General features: G+C 50.9%; 1 long non-coding RNA gene across 1 annotated transcript; it reads left to right on the forward strand.

Annotated features, from left to right (window-relative positions):
• The first annotated feature begins 432 nt into the window (after positions 1 to 432).
• Positions 433 to 13,092, forward strand: LOC139358241 (uncharacterized). The gene is made up of 8 exons (XR_011612911.1): positions 433 to 528; positions 1,053 to 1,471; positions 8,695 to 8,899; positions 9,089 to 9,307; positions 9,406 to 9,596; positions 9,969 to 11,301; positions 11,469 to 12,530; positions 12,775 to 13,092. It is a non-coding gene; the product is annotated as an uncharacterized lncRNA (long non-coding RNA).
• Positions 13,093 to 14,729: the final 1,637 nt, after the last annotated feature.

The following is a 14,729-nucleotide window of genomic DNA, read 5'->3' on the forward strand; positions in this document are numbered from 1 at the left end:
CACTGCCGAGTCCCCAGCATGCGCTGACTTGGGTACTCCCTACGTTGAGTGGACCATTAGGCCCATCATGCTGATGCAGAGTAGGGAGCCCCAAAGTGGGGCTGGGCCCGCTTGGGTTCTTCTCTTCACCCAGGAAAGACTTCAAGGGCGAGCCCATGGTGGGGTGGAAGAAACAGCTTTATTGACGAGGCAGTGTTGCAGCTCCGTGACGGTCCCTGCAGAGCGGGGCTACCCCACAGGCAGTGCGCCGAGAGGAGCAGCTCAGGGCGGTTCTGCGGTCATGTCTATATCTACTTTTAATAACATGTAGATTAAGGGGTGGTTTATGCAGAAATTTCTAGATCCTGAAGTTATTGCCCTGGAAAGAGGAGGTAACACCCAGGTGTTGCCATGGCAGCGGTCAGCTCACACTGGTGGGCGTGTCTTATGGAAAGGTGCTTCTACCCCATCCCTGTTTTAGTTGGTCCTCAATTTGGTCCAGCGTCTGAGCCCCGCCCCTGGAGTGGAGTGCCACCTCTCCACTGCAATGTGAGTGGGGACAGATTCCCGGGGGCACCCAGCTGAAGGTCACATCCTGCCGGAAGAGCTAAGACCACACCTGTCTGTCTGATTTCTGAAGCTGGGCTCTCATCCCTTGGATCTCTGGCTCACTTCTTGTCCCAGAGGCCAAGGGGTGGGGGGGCTAAATATTTCAGGACCTTTAGACCACACTTGTAGAAGGGTATGCAGGCGGGGGGACTGAGGCCAGTAAAGGTCACACTTGTAGAGGGGTGTGCAGGCGGGAGGGACTGAGGCCGGGTTCCGGCTCTGACTGGCGGCCTTCCCAGGCCCTGAGGTTTCTCCAGGGTCAACCCCGTGGCCCACTGGCAGCTGAGTCACACAGAGTGATTGCTGGTCGTGTCCTTGATTGAGAGCAATGCACTCAGAGCATCCTCCGCTCATAAATAGCAGGAAGCAAAGGCCATTAGGAGAGCATATGGTACCTCTAGGCCATTTCTGCCTCTGGCCCCGTCACTGCCACAGTGGCTGAAACTCGTCTTCTGTCCTGACAGGTTTCCCTAGAAACCCATCGATTTATAGCGTCTGTAGCTGGCCTTTTGGAGACCCCAGACCAAACTGTGTTAGAAAACAACAGCAACAACAAAACTCCTATTTCTCCAAATGGCCCTGGAAGACGCACCGACTGTGCCCTCAAGACCCTGTGTGTGGGGCGTCCGCCTCCCTTGGCGCATGGAGTTGGCTGGTGACCAGGGTGTAAGGGTGCATACTGGGCAAGGACGGGCTGATGCAGGCGGCAAGGTCCGCATCATCCCCACCCATCTGTGGTCCCTGGTCACGAAGGATAGACCCATCCATCCATCTTTCTGAAACTGTTGCCAATGCACCCTGAATTCGGGAATGCTCTCCTCTCTCTTCTTTCTCCCCTTGCCAGACTCAGGGCAGAGATGGTGGCTGACGTTTTTCCCCAAGGGTGAGGACAAGGAATGACCAAAAGATCATCATCCAGGGGCTTTGGGAATGTGGGCCCTGCTGCGTTTCCTCCAGCAGAAGGGTTTCTTTCCTTCAGTTTCCATCAGTTTTCAGGGAGGACAAAGGTCCCTTTTGCTACCTGATCTCTGTCTCACGCTCTGCAAACCCATCCTGCAGGCTGCAGGCACGGCCCCACTTGGGAGTCCATCCTCCTTTCTCTCACTCCTTCTCCATGACTTCCCACAACTCTTGGCTGGGTGTGTGCTCCAGGGAACTTTCTAGGGTGGTGGCACTATGCCACAATTTGGGGGTTTTAGGGTGGTAGTTACGTGGGTGTCTACAATTGTTAAAATTTACTAAACTAAGATCTGTGCATCATATTGTATTAAATTGTATCTCAAATAGAAAAGGACGAGAGTGCACCTTGTGTAGGGCAAAGCTGTGCCGCACATCCCAGCCCCGCCGGTGCTCTGGGGCTGGCCTCTGCTTATGCCCTGCAAGGCCTCACCCTCAGATGCAGCTTGTTCACTCAGCACACTCATGCATGTATGCCACGGGTCAGTTGAGATCTGGACCAGGGGTAGGTACAGAATCTTTCTTGGTCATTGCGATTGTTTTAACAGCTTTGTTGAGCTATCATCCACATACTATCAAATTTACCCATTTAAATTACACAACTCAATGCTTTTTAGTAACTGTCTCCACGGAGCCGTGCAACCATCAGCACAGTCTAATGTGAGAACATGTTCATTGTCCCTTCCCAAAGAAGGCCTGTATTTATTAGCAGTCATTCCCCAATCCCACACCTCCCCTAGGTCTTACCTGACCCCAGACCAGCACCAATCTCCTTTCTGTCTCTACGGATTTGCTGATCCTGGGCATTTTGTACAAATGGAATCAGACAACAGATGCTCTTAGTGACTAGCTTCTCTATTTAGCAGAATGTGTTCAAGACTCATCCATGTTGAAGCACACAACTGTACTTCATCCTTTTTTGTTGCTGCATAATACTCCGTGGTTGCTGAATACTATTCCAAGGTATTACTTGTCAGTTGGTAGACATTGGGGTTGTTTCTACTTTTTGGCTGTTAAGATCTAAGGTTGCTATGAAATTCATGTACAAGTTTTTATGTGCACATGTTTCCAGTTTTTGTGGGCATATACCTTGGGGTACAATTGCTGGGTCATATGGTAACTCAGTAATTAATTTTTTGATGAACTGCCAGACTGTTTTCAAATCAACGGCATGATTTGACATCCCACCAGCAGCATATGAAAGTTCCAATTTCTCTACATCCTTGTCAACACTTGTTATTATCTGTCTTCATGACTATAGCCATGCTAATGGATGTGAAGTGGTATCTTACTGTGATTTTGATTTGCATTTCCCTGATGGCTAATGCAGCTGAACATCTTTTCATGTGCTTATTGGTCAGTTGTGTATCTTCTTTGGAGAAATGTCTATTCAAGTCTTTTGCCCCTTTTTTAAAAATTGAGTTATCTGTCTTTTAATTATTGCATAGTGAGTTCTTTTCTTTCTTTTTCTTTTTTTTTAATGAAATGGAGTCTCGCTCTGTCACCAGGCTGGAGTACAGTGGCTTGCTCTTGGCTCACTGCAAACTCCACCTCCTGGGTTCAAGCAATTCTCCTGCCTCAGCCTACAAAGTAGCTGGGACTATAGGTGCGCACCAACATGCCCAGCTAATTTTTGTATTTTTAGTAAAGATGGGATTTCACCATGTTGGCCAGAATGGTCTCTATCTTGTCAAGACCAGGATCAGGTGATCCTCCCACCTCAGCCTCCCAAAGTGCTGGGAATACAGGCATGAGCCACTGCGTCCAGCTGTGAGTTCTTTATTCTAGATACAAGTGTCTCATCAGAGATATGATTTATAATTTTCTCCCATTTTGTCAGTTGTCTTTTTAATTTATTGTGTCTTAAAGCACAAAAGCTTTTAATTTTAGTGAAGTCCAATTCATCTGTCTTTTCTTTTTTTCCTTGAGCTTTTGATTTCATGTCTAAGAAGCTGTTGAGTAACACAAGGTCACAAAGATTTATGTGTTTTTTTTCTAAGAGCTTTTATAGTTTTAGCTCTTACATTTAAATCTTTGATCCATGTTTTGTTGTTTGTTTGTTTGTTTTCAGACAGAGTCTTGCTCTGTCACCCAGGCTGGGGTGCAGTGCTTTGATCTTGGTTCACTGCAACCTTCGCCTCCCGGGTTCAAGCGATTCTCCTGCCTCAGACTCCCAAGTAGCTGGGACTACAGGCACATGCCAGTATGCCCAGATAATTTTTGAATTTTTAGGAGAGACAGGGTTTTGCCATGTTGGCCAGGCTGATCTTGAACTCCTGACCTTAGGTGATCTGTCCCCCTTGGCCTCCCAAAGTGCTGGGATTAGAGGCATAATCCCACTGAGCCTGGTGTAAACAAGCCACTGAGCCTGGCCTAATCTTTGATTCATTTGAATTAGTTTTTATATATGGATAATTTTTTAATATGCATGTGGATATTCTGTTATTCCAACACCATTTGTTGAAAAGGCTATTTTTCCCCATTGAATGGTCTTGGCACCCTTATCAAAAATCAATAGGCCATAGATGTGAGGGTTTATTTCTGGACTCTCAGTTCTATTCCATTGATCCATATGTCTATTCTTATGCCAATAAACACAATCTTTATTGTTGCCTTGTAGTTGGTTTTGAAATCAGGAAGTCTGAGTCCTTCAACTTTGTTCTATTCAAGAATATGTTGGTTGCTCTGGATCTCTTGAGTTTCTGTATGAATTTTATGATCAATTTATTTATTTCTACCAAAAAAGTCAGGCAGAATTTTGATTGGGATTACATCAAATCTGTAGGTAAATGTGGGGGCATACCACCATCTTAACAACAGCAAGTCATCCCCTTCAAGATTGTGGGATAGATATCCCACATTGTGTTTATCTAGGTGTTTATCTAGGTCTTTAAACATTCCTGTTAACAACCTTTTGTAGCTTTCAGTGTGCAAGTCTTGGGCTTCTTTTGTTAAATTTATCCCTAGGTATTTTATTCTTTTTAATGCAATTATAAGAGGAAATTTCTTTACATTTAATTTTTGGCTTTTTCGTCACAAGTGTGTAGAAATAAAATTGATTTTTGTATATTAATCTTGTATCCTGCCACATTGCCAAACTTGTTTATTTGTTCTAAGAGTATTTTTCATGGATTTCTTAGGAAGATCATTTCATTTGCAAATTGAGATTGTTTTTCCTTTCGTCTCTGGATATCTTTTGTTTCTTTTTCCTGACTAGGTTTTGCTAGAACCCTATTGTTGAAAAGAAGTGGGGAGAAGGGACATCCTTGTCATGTTTCTGATGAGAGGTAGAAAGCTTTTTCAGTCCTTCTGAATTAAGTGTGAAGTTAGCTGTGGGCATGATGAGCACTCTGAGTATTTTTAGACGGTGCCAAAGCAAAGCCCTCCTGTGCTCTCAGCAGACCCCTGAATGGCCATGAACCCCAGCGTCCTTTGCTTTCTCTTGTTCCTTCATGCTCACCCTCCACCCTCCTCTGTGCTAACTCCTTCAGGCTGCAAATAAAACCCACCAGCTGCTTCCTATGCTACTCTCAATGCATCAGCTAAAGTTGGAATCTCAGCACCAAACCCAAGCCCTTTGTGTCTAAGGCCCCATGGCACAATAATCTCCAACACAGTCGTTAGGGTGAGACCTTGAGGAATGAACAAGCACTATGCAAATGCCCAAAAATGTATTCAGATGTCACCTACTTTTGTACTTGTAGCTGTTACAAATCCTTTAGAAGTGCGCCATTGGGAGGATGGCTGGATGGATGAAGATAGGGGATGCTTTCTGATTTAACAACCATCAAGTGTCAGGAGAGAGAAACACAGTCTGCGAGTAGCGCTGACTCTGGCAGAGATTTTATAACAATTCATGCAAAGTTTATTTACTCAATAAATATTTATTGAGCTCCTATTATGCACTTGGCACTGGGGAAAAAGAATGAAGACATAGAAGTCCTGCCCTCTGGCACCTAAGCCTGGTGGGTTCGGGGAGATGCATCCGGTAGCCCTGCCAGGGCCTGAGCATGAGAAGGCCAGGCCGTCTGTCCTAGTCATCTGAGCCAGAACTTGGCAAACTTCTCCCCAGCTGAGTGAGTGTGTCCAGAAGACTTGCATTACCAGGGACCCCACCATGCAGCCACGGCTTAGAGTGCCCTAGAGTCTGAGCTCAGGTCCCGCATTTCAGAGCAGAGGGAAGGCAGCTGGCAGAGTAGGGAATTAAGGAGAATCCACGCTCACTTTTGTCTCCCTCTATGTGACCCTGGGCCTGGGGCTGGAGTGGCAGGTGCTACAGCCGGACAATAGGGGTTCCAAACCCCAGCTTCTGTCACTGTGGGAGCCACCATGTCAGAGGAAGGTGATGATTAATGCACAAATACGTAGTTTCTCCATCAGTCTGGTCTGTAACTGGTCTCTAGATTCATAATACCCTATCCAGGACAGGGTTTTCAGATGGAGCATCAATAATGCAGGTGCACACACACAAATTATGAATGAGGTTTATCCTGGAGCAGTGATAAGTGAGACTTTCTTGGAAGGCAGGGCTCGGCTGGCTGCTGTGGGCCCTGCAGTGACTCCTATCTACGCTCAGGAGGGCTCCAGGAGCCTCTAGCTCTGCACCCCCTCCTCTGATGCAGTCCACATTGCAGAGTGGCAGGCTCTCCTGTCCCTCTGGCTCAGCTGGTGCCAGCATGGCCAGCCTGCCCGGGGCCACCAAGTGCTTCTGTGCCACAGTAGTGTGTCTCCTCCCCTTGGCCTTTGCTGTGGAAGGAGCTCGCTGGAGAAGATTGTGGCCTGGGCCAGGGACGTCTGTGCCATCACAGCTTGGCATGGCCATGCCATCTCCCTGGCAGGAGGTGAGGAGGCAGTAAAAGGGCAGCCTAGACTGGCAAGAGAGGGGCTGCCCACTTCAGGGACATCACACCTACAGGAGACATGTCCTCCAGCACGTGGTCTTCATGCTGCCCCGACTCGGACTTCCTTTTAAACTGTGCCACACTGGGAAGTCCTTCACCATGGTGGGGCTCACCCTCACCACTGGTCCATGGCAAGGTGGAATAATACTTCCTAAACCCCTTTTTCCCTCCAACTTCAGAGAATGAATAAGAAAGAGTCTAGGTGCAGCTGGAGGTGCCATTTTTCATGGCATGGTGTTAAAAATTTTAAACGGGGCTGCAGTAAACTCTCCATCTGTGTGTGTCTCTAGCTGTGTGTCTATCTGTTCATGTGTGTTGTGTGTATGTGTGTGTCTCTGGGTTTCTATGTATGTATGTTCATGTGTATTCATGTGTGTGCATGTGTTTCTGTATATTTGGGTGCGTACGTGTGTGTCTATGTGTGTGTATGTGTGTGTCTATGTCTCTCTGTGTGTCTGTGTCTGTTTCTGTGTATGTGTCTGTGCTTGTATCTGTGTCTGTGTCTCTTTGTGTGTGCATATCTCTCTGTAAGTGTCTGTGTATATCTGTGTGTGTCTGTATGTGTATCTCTGTGTGTATTTCGGTATGTGTCTGTGTGCATTTGTGTCTATGTGCATTCCTGTGTGTGTCTGCATGTGTATCTCTGTTTGTATTTGTGTGCATTTCTGTGTGTGTCTCTGTGTGCATTTGTGTGTATTTCTGTGTGTGTCTGTGTGCATGTACGTATGCATTTGTGTCTGTGTGTGTCTGTGAGTGCATGTATATCTGTGTGCATTTGTGTCTGTGTGTATTTCTGTGTGTCTGTGTGCATTTGTATCTGTATTTCTGTGTGTGTTTGTGTCTGTGTGCATGTGTGTCTGTGTGCATTTGTGTCTGTGTGTATTTGTGTGTCTATCTGTGTCTGTGTCATGTTTGTGTGCATGTGTGTGTGTATTTCCGTGTCTGTTTGTGTCTGTGTGCATGTGTGTCTGTGTGCATTTGTGTCCGTGTGTATTTCTGTGTATGTTTGTGTCTGTACCATGTGTGTCTGTGTGCATTTGTGTCTGTATTTCTGTGTCTGTGTGTGTTTGTGCATGTGCACACATGGGTGCTCCAGCCACCTAGCCCAGCCCTAGGGGCACAGAACCCTCTGGGCACAGGGGCCTGGTCTCTGCTTCTGAAAGGGCACAGCCGATGTCTATGAGTTTCGTGGGTGTCCCTGTGTGATGCCCTCACTGGAAAGTCTGGTTGGCTACAGGCATTGCTGCTATCCTCCTGGCAACGGCTGCAAACCACAAAGAGCTTCTTTCTTATCCTTTGGGAGCAGGGGAACAGGGCTTCACTATACGGGGATTAGGTTTATATTAGGCTTTGATCACAGAGGCAGAACCACCGGGAAATGTGACTGAGGGATTTATTGTAGGATTCGCCCATGTTTGATAGCAGTCAAAGAAGGCTTTTGCTTTTGTGCCTGTTGTGGCAGCCTAGAGTCAGAAGAGCGGGCAGTGAGGCAGGAGAGCTGCATGTCATGTTGGACAGCAGGAGCCCCCTGGAAACTGCCTAAACACCAAGTATATTTATTATCTGTTGCTGTATAACAAGTCACCGCAAAAGCCCAGAGGCCTACAACAGTAAATGTACATGATCTCACCCCTTCTGTGGACAGGAGTCTGGGTATGGCTAAACTGGCTGCCTGTGGCTCACAGTTCCTCACCAGGCCTCAGCAAAGCTTCCAGCCAAGGCTGTGATCTCATCCGAAGGTGGACTGGGATGGATCATCTTCCAGGCTCACGTGCACGGCTGTTGGTTTGCATCAGCAGCTTCCTCCCATGCGGGCCACTCCCTGGGGCTAATCATAACGTGGCAGCCTGCTTCCTTCAGCAAAAGCTGCAAAAGAGAACAAGAGACTGCATGCAAGATGGAAGTCATGGTCTTTTTTGTGACTTAACCTCTAATATTGGAAGTCATAACCCTTTGCTTTTGTCATATTCTGTCCATTCTTTGGATTGAGGCACTAGGTCCAGCCCACGCTCCAGGGGAGGGGATTACATAGGGCCATAGATACAAAGAGGAGGGTTTCATGGGCCCACCTTAGAGGCTGCCCAGCCTGCTGAGACAGAAGGTCACTACTATCAATGCAACATATGTTGGATGCAGGGAAATGGAAGAGGGAGGAGAAGTGTGGTTTGTAACTACTGATAGATTCATAGTTAAATAAGGAATAAGAACTCGTGACTGTTACACCTTGTGTCTCTACCTGGTCATGCAGCCATAGCTGTCCTATAACCACCCTCCTCATGACCGTCTATAGTTCCTGTGCCCTCAGCAAGGCCCTCGGAGGGTTGTGGTTCCTTGTTTGGTGAGGTGACCTGAATCATCATTCCCAAAGCATCTGAACGTCTGAAACCTGCTACCATTTTGGGTCATTGTTGACCAGTTCAATGTGGTTCATGATCATCCTGGAGAGAAGGCAGGTACCTTAGGGCCCAGGTAGTGGGACTTCAGGAGCCTGTGTGCTGCCCTAGGGCCTCTGGGTAGAGTGCAGCCTGGCCTCAGGTGCCCTGGGGGGTCTTGGAGTTGGGTCAGTAGAGGGTCTGAGTCATAGCCATGTTGTCCTCAGCCCCTCCTCCCAAGACCATCTCTGGAACATTTTCCCCTGGTAGGTGTCAGGTGGGACATCCCTGAGGAAGACCTGGCTCCCAGTGGGGGTGCCCCACGCCACCTCAGCTGCAGCGGCTGCCAGTCCTGGCCACAGCTCCGACCCCTATGAGGCACCAGCAGCCTCTTTGGCATCCACAGAGGGGGCAGGAAACTGTCTGTCCATCCACGCCTTCATCCACTCATTAAGCAAAAGGCACCAGGGCTGACTTCTCAAGCTGACTGCGAGCAAAAGCCACATGGGGCTCTGCCATGGTGGGGCTGCCACCCCAGGGGCCAGGACAGCCCACCCTTGAACACATACCGTGTGGGTCCATTTCAGATTGCAACCAAGGCCCTGGACAAAACAAAGCGAGGTGGCTCCGGAGCATCACTGCCGGGGGGTCCTCCTTCGATAGGTGCAGCAAGGTGTTCTCCACAGACACTTGGATGGGCCTGAAGCCAGAGGACCTAGGAATAAGCAAGCCCCGGACACACCCCCCAGGCAGGGGGAGGACTGTGTGAAGGCTGGAGGTGCGGGGCGCTGTGCTTAGCTGGATGGGGCTGAGGGAGGAGATCCATTCAGATGCTGGGGCCTGCTGGGTCAAGGGCCGATCAGCTCCTCTTCTTCTCAGCCAGGTCAACCCTTGCGGGTCTCAGACTTCACTGTTCACCACTCCCCCACACACAGAGAGCCTGTGAAAGTCACTTCTCTGGATCCCCAGGGACGTACATCCCCCAGCGCTAGCTTGGGCGGGGCCTGAGTACCAGCTGGGTGGCCAGAGGTGGGCAAATTCGAGGCAGATGGCAAAGCCATTCCCACCCCAGGGCCACCGGTGGGCACAGCTGGGCACAGCCCACCACCTGCCAGACCTTTCAGAGGGAATGTATCTCCCACCAAGCCAGGTCCCAGCTGGGATCTCCCGGCTGAAGAGGTTTCCTTGGGCAGAAGCAAGAAGTAAATTGGAAGGAAGAGGCCCTGACCCTCCGGGAGGCTCCATTCTGCCTGTGGCCCTGAAAAAGACAGCAAGAAGGAGCGACTCTAACTTCTTCACAGCGACTTTGAGAACTGGAAGACAGAGGCCGCTCCCCGGCTGGAAACAAGAAGCCGACGGAAACCAACACCTTCCCGTCCAGCCTCATCTCCCTGCTCTTCAGAATGTGCAGGGAGACGTGTCACGAAGGCCCGTGCAGCTGTAAGGATTAGTATTCCAACCCGGGCGGCAGGGTTTTAATTAGTCATTAGGCCGTTTCCACAGAGCCATGCTGAACAGGCAAGGGCAGGGTGACCTTTCTCCGCCCGGCACCGCGGCAGCCTGTCTGTTTTGCAGGTGCACTTGGGGCTCTGTCAAAACTGCTAAGGGGAGAGGACCGAGGCTGGGCCGGGAAGGAGGGCTTAGCCTCTCTGTTCCTGGGCATGGCCCCCACCATGGGGGCACTGCAGGCCTTTGCTCCCATCTGGCTCCAGCTCACAGCTCGTACCCCTCACCCACAAGGGACGCTGACAGTTGCTCACGCAATGGCTGTCCTAGCGAGCCCACGGGCAACGCGGAGAGCAAACCACCCAGCACTTCCCTGATGTGTGTGACGGGAGAGGGGAGGGAGCCGGCCTCCTGCAGCCAGTCCCCGCCAGATTCCAGGAAGGCAAGTGGACCCCTGAGGAAGGTCAGCCCTCAGCCAGGCATCTGGGACCCCCACTGCCGAGCTGCCCTTTCTTGGCTAAATGTCACCACATACCATAAAATCACAGAGAACCTTCCAGCTTGCCTGCCTTAGAAGCCAACCCTCCCAACCTCCTGGTTTCTCGAGGACAGTGAGGCCAAGAGCAGCTGCAACCAGGGGCGTGCAGAGGCCGGTGGCTGAACTGGGGCCAGGATCCTGGACTATGGCTGTCTATTTACAGCTCAAAATAAAACGCTAATTGCCACCAGCACATGCTGACGGAGATGTCAAATCAGTGTCCTCACGAGGCCTTCTTCTGGGGCTTTCCGCCAAGTTCATGATGTGCTGCTATCCAGTGGGGTCAGCAGACTCCAATGTCCGAGGGCACAGCACTCCTTTCTGCCACTGCTCCCAATTCTCTGCCCCAGTCTGGCCCCTCGGCTCCTGCCCCACCCACATGCTCCCAGGCCTCCCTCCTGTGGGCTATTCGGCTCCTGGTCTCCCACCTTCTCTCCACCTTGGCACTCGTCCATGGCCACAAGCTTGCACCCGGGTCGTGCACTGAACGTCAACTCAGGTACGAGGCTTTCCTTCCCAGCTTCGCTGCAAACACTGCAGGCGGGTCTTGTGGTCCTCTGGCTCAGCACACCACAGGGACCCCACTAGCTCTTATCCGCTGTATGGGGGTCCCATAGCCATGGGCTGGGCACTTCATGGGAAATGGACGTCTGTGACCTCCAACAGGTAACAGACACACCCTCAGCGGGGAGGTGACAGAATTGCTGGAAGTCGCCACCACGATCACAGCCCGGAGCCACTGTGGGGACCTTGGTGCGTGTGCCCCATTCGTCTTGTCACCAGTGCAGGTGCCCTGTGCCTCCGCCTCTCAGGAGCAGCCGTCCAGCTACAGTCTGGGCAACTGCACATCTAGCTCACTGCAGCTCCCTGTATGACAGCAAGGACAGTGTAACAGGTTGCCTGCCTGCTTGTCTGTGCTGTTAGTTCCTGATGCCAAGCCCTTCCCGGGAGGCTGACGATCTGGCGGGCTCTCAGGCCAGCAGCAGCAAGGTAGGAAGTCCTCCTGCCCAGCTGCCTCTAGCCTGCAGACTTCATAATAAATGGGAGGCTGGCTTTCCCAGCCAAAGCCGTAAACTTTAATTGGGCTTTTTAAAGACCACAAAAGCAAATACACACCCTTAAAGAAACTCTTCGGTAACTTGCTCAGAACATAAAGGTGACTATTAGCACGTGCTGATTTGAAATACCAAGAAGAAAATATCTCCCACATCAACATACGCTTGTGGAAGGCATGTCCTGTTTTGCCTAGCTCTCACGGTTCCCCACCCTAACACTAGGGCCTGCCTGTCCTACAGGGCAGCATGCTTGAAATCAGAAGACCGCATCTGGCCTGGCTCAACATGTCCCTTAACATTGTTCTTTTTCGTTTTCTTTGACACAGGGCCTGTCGCCCAGGCTGGAGTGCAGTGGCGTAATCTTGGCTCACTGCAACCTCTACCTCCCAGCAACCTCCACCTCCCGGCAAACTCCACCTCCGGGGTTCAAGCCATTCTTGTGTCTCAGCCTCCCGAGTAGCTGGGATTATAGGCATGCACCACCACACCTGGCTAATTTTTGTATTTTTAGTAGAAAGAGGGTTTCGCCATGTTGGCCAGGCTGCTCTCGAACCCCTGACCTCAAGTGATCCGCCCACCTCGGCCTCCAAAGTGCTGGGATTACAACCATGAGCCACGGCGCCCGACCGCTCCTTAACATGGTTGAACCTTCCTTTCTTCCTCTGCGTAATTGGTAAGATCTCTTCCACTTGCCTCATGGGCTGACTGTGGGAACAACCCAGACAGGGATGATCATGATGGGGCTGCTGGCTGGCTGTGGGGCTGGGTACCGTGCTGGCCACTTTACGCATCTGAGACGGAAATGGTCTCAGCCACATGCACAGAGAGGAACCCAAGGCAGAGAGGTTAAGTAACTTACCCTTGGGCATGCAAACAGTGGCTGAACCCAGATTCAGCCCCAGTGTCTTTAACTCCAGGTGTGACCGCAGCGGCTCCAGCACGGGAGGCCCCGGGAGCCAGACGCCGCTCGCAGCGTGGGTCGCTCACGTGTTCTTCAGAGGCACATGCATGCGGCGTTCCCACACACGACACTGCAGGTTTTTTTGCACCTTTTTTTTCTCTTTAACTCATCCTAGGGCATGACTTCTCTCCGAGCCGCCTGAAATAAAATGAATAACTTTTTATGTGAAGTTCTTCATGCTGAAGAGAACTTGTTCCAAATGGGGAATAATTGGCCTTCCAGGGCTCTGTACTGGCAACGAAGTGAAATATGCTGACGTTTCAGAGGTGTGGAAATAAAAGGACTAAAAATGGGATTCGGAGCAGCTAATGAGGGCAAATCCGCAGGGTTTGAGAGACAAAATGGGGATCGCGGGTGGGAGCTGGCACCGCGGCCAGGGGCAGCCCACGCAGCAGTGAGCGGGGCCGAGGTCGCAGGCGGGTGTCCGGGCCCTCATCGCAGGAACCCGCTGGAACCCCCAGAGGCCCCTGGCCTCTGCCGGCTTTGAGGCCTCAGACCTCCCTAGTGTAGCCACAAGCTACCGAGCCCCCGTATGAGTCTGCTCGGCGGCTGTATGAAGCGTTATGTTTGGTGAAGGATTAAACGCCAGAAATGTATTGTCCCTGGTTCTGGAGGCTGGAAGTCTGAGATCAAGGGTCTGGCAGGGCTGGTTCCCTCTGAGGCCTCTCTCCCTGGCCTGTGGGTGCCGTCTTCTCTCTCTGTGGGTGTCCATGTCTTTACCACCCCTTCTCCTAAGGACACCAGTCCCATTGGATTAATATCCACCCTAATGGCCGCATTTTAAGTTAGTTACCTCTGTGAAAATCCTACCTCCAAATACGATCACAGACTCCAAGCTGCTGGGGTGAGGACTTCAACATGTGAATTTGGGGTGAGGGGCAGCTTGGTTCAGCTCCTAACATGCACGTCAGCCACGCGTTCACTCACGCATCCTTGTTTTGATTCGTTCACACGGTGCATGTCTCCGGTGCCTACCGTGTGCTAAGCTAGGCCAAGACAGAAGCTGCCTGCCAGGAGCCCAGTGCCCAGAGGAGGAGGACGGAGCAACAGGGCAGCAGGACAGGGTGTGGCTGTGCCCCAGCTGGGGAGGAGTTAGCCCTGGCCCCATGTGCAGTGCAGCCCCAGGGCACCCACTGTTCCGAGACTGCAGAGTAGCTCCTTGGATATTCATGTCTTCAGAACTGAGCGCTGAGATGACCCAGTTGGCCCATATTAGGCAGTTTCCAGTCCAGGAAAGGAGAGGGTGACATCAAGACCTGAACTCTGGGGAGTGCATTTTGGGGTTCACACTCTTGCTTTGTTTGTGGAACGCCTGCAGGAGCTGGAGGCCAGGCCACAGAGCCCTTGGGAGGAGAAACGGCCACGTGTGGAGGGCAGTCTGATGGTGGGTGTCCACGCTGAAGATACATGTGTCCTTTGATCCAGCCCCCAGTTCCCTTGGAGAATGTGTCAGATCCCTAGACAAGAGCACAAAGATCTGGTGACTTTACTGCTGTAAGAGACAGCTGCAAACCTTGGCGGTTTCACCCAACAAAGATACCCACAGAGAGATGCAGGGATCTAGGTCCTGCCTGCCCAATGGCACCACCCTTCTCTGGTTTAGCAGACAGAGAGGGAGAGAACGTGAGGACCACAAGTGAGGTGTTTTATGGCTGACCAGAAGCAGGGCACAGCACTTCCTCTCACGTCCCACTGACCAGACTCCAGTACACACAGGACTGCCTGGGAAATGTGTGCACCAGGGAAAGAGAGCATGGTTGGAACACCAGCCATCTCTCATGCAATATTTATCTAAATTCTAAAATAATTGAGCATTGAATACAACTGGAATGCCCTGTAGGTGAGGGGTTAAAGACATTTAATGGTGGCACCAGGCATTTGTCCATTATTCACTTAAGAAACATTTATTAG

The sequence above is a fragment of the Macaca nemestrina genome, chromosome 14 (genome assembly GCF_043159975.1).
Source record: "Macaca nemestrina isolate mMacNem1 chromosome 14, mMacNem.hap1, whole genome shotgun sequence".
NCBI lineage: Eukaryota > Metazoa > Chordata > Mammalia > Primates > Cercopithecidae > Macaca > Macaca nemestrina.